Here is a 2,089-nt window from a genome sequence, read left to right as displayed (position 1 = left end):
CTTTTTTTAGGTCTTAAATGTTTAGAGTTCATTTTCTTTCTTTCATTCTTCTCTTTCTCCCTTTTTTCTTCACATTAAATAAAATTCCCAAGGACTAGCTTCAGAGGATGTTTGGAGTAGCTAGCTTAATTTTTCAGTCTGCATTTTAAGCTATTTTTTTCATTACATCTTTTGAAGCTTTTTTTTCTTTTTAATTGCCTTGGGAGGAGGAAAAAATATGTTCTGTTTTCCCTTTCCTCCCAGGATTAGGCAGACTATGAGAGAAACGTCCCATCACATTTGCTTGGTTGGTATAAGACAAAGCACAGGCAAGCCCTATGGAATTGGTGTCCACGGATGAAAGGGATGCTAGTTTTAGCAATGTGGAAGAGCTCAGTGTGGCTTTTAGTATGCAATGCTTCAGAGTGTTGCCTTTTAATTAGAAAAGCCTTGGTGTGTTTACGACTTCACTTCATCTCCCCAGTTTTCCTCCTCTTTTCATTTAGAAGAGCATAAGATTTGCATTCTGGAAGATCATCTATATCACTGTGGACAACTGCTTATAGTATTTTCATGCCGTAGAGCATATGAATGTCCATGGCTCCTAAGTACAGTTTGTATTTGTAAAAGGAAAACAGATAAGTTTTAAGATCATGAGAGAATAGGAATATACCTTAAAAAGATTGTTAGGTCGCCCATACAAATTAATTCTTCGTACAATTACTTAAAGATAATAAAATATAATTTTTAAAAAGTATCAAGGCTTCTGATCAGTAATCTCAGTTCTTTGTTTTTTTTCTTTTTTTGGCCAGTCCTGGGCCTTGGACTCAGGGCCTGGGCACTGTCCCTGGCTTCCTTTTGCTCAAGGCTAGCACTCTGCCACTTGAGCCACAGCGCCACTTCTGGCCATTTTCTGTATATATGGTGCTGTGGAATTGAACCCAGGGCCTCATGTACATGAGGCAAGCTCTCTTGCCACTAGGCCATATCCCCAGCCCAATCTCAGTTCTTAACATGCACTCCAGCGAAGGAATTGAAAACATCATATGCCAAGATACAGAAGTAGACAGAGGCCCTTTCGACTAGAATATTGACCACACTGTGATAATCATATCTGGAGACTAGAAATAAATCAAATGTCCCTTGAAAAAAAAAAGCAGTTACAGAATTACAGTGGAATAAGATTCTGATCTGGAATGGCATCACAGCTTACCGGCTTTCTGTTCTGGTGGACGTAATAATTCACTTGAAAAGGAAAATGGCTACAGATGTTCTGGGATATAGTTAGAGTGAATGTTGTCTCTTTAAAGCCCTATAAAATATATTTTTTGGTAGTAGTGCTTAAACTCAGTGTTTAAACTCAGGGCCTTATTCTCTCGCTTAGTTTTCTTGATCACAATTGGGGATATAGGGGGCAGGGGGACTCTACTCTTTGAACCATATCTCCAGCCTGGCTTTTTGCTGGTTATCTTAGAGATGGAGTCTCACGAACTTTTTCTTCTTGGAATTGGTTTTGATTCTCCAGATCTCTGACATCTAAGTAGCTAGTATGAGTCACTGGTACCCAGTGATTTGGGTTTTTTGTTTGTTTGATGTTTGTCATGGGACTTGAACTTTGGGCCTGGGCACTGTCCCTGCGCTCTTCAGCTCAAGGCTAGCACTCTACCACTTGAGCCACAGTGCCACTTCCAGTTTTCTGGTGGTTAATTTGAGATAAAGAGTCTCATGGACTTTCTTTCCCAGGCTGACTTTGAACCTCAATCCTCAGATCTCAGCCTCCTGAGTAGCTAGGATTACAGGCTTGAGCCACGGGTGCCCAGATTGATTTGGTCATTTAAAAATAACATTTTTGCTTTACTTGTTAAATAAACTGGTTATGTGGGTTCTCTCAAGTTGTCTTTCCCCCGATCATTCTTTTCCTGCATCTCTCTTGCATCTGAGATCATTTTTCTTTTGTCTGAAGATCCACCTTTAGAATTTATTTTTAGTACAGATCTACTGAATATACATTTTCTCTTTTTTTGTTTGTCTAAAATGTCTTGGTTCCATCATCAAGTTTTGAAGAGTTTTTTCTCTGAACATGGAATTCTGGACTGTCACTGCTTCTTGA

Source organism: Perognathus longimembris, unplaced genomic scaffold (genome assembly GCF_023159225.1).
Source record: "Perognathus longimembris pacificus isolate PPM17 unplaced genomic scaffold, ASM2315922v1 HiC_scaffold_5827, whole genome shotgun sequence".
In the NCBI taxonomy this organism is placed as follows: domain Eukaryota; kingdom Metazoa; phylum Chordata; class Mammalia; order Rodentia; family Heteromyidae; genus Perognathus; species Perognathus longimembris.
Note: the sequence above shows the minus strand (reverse complement) of the source record.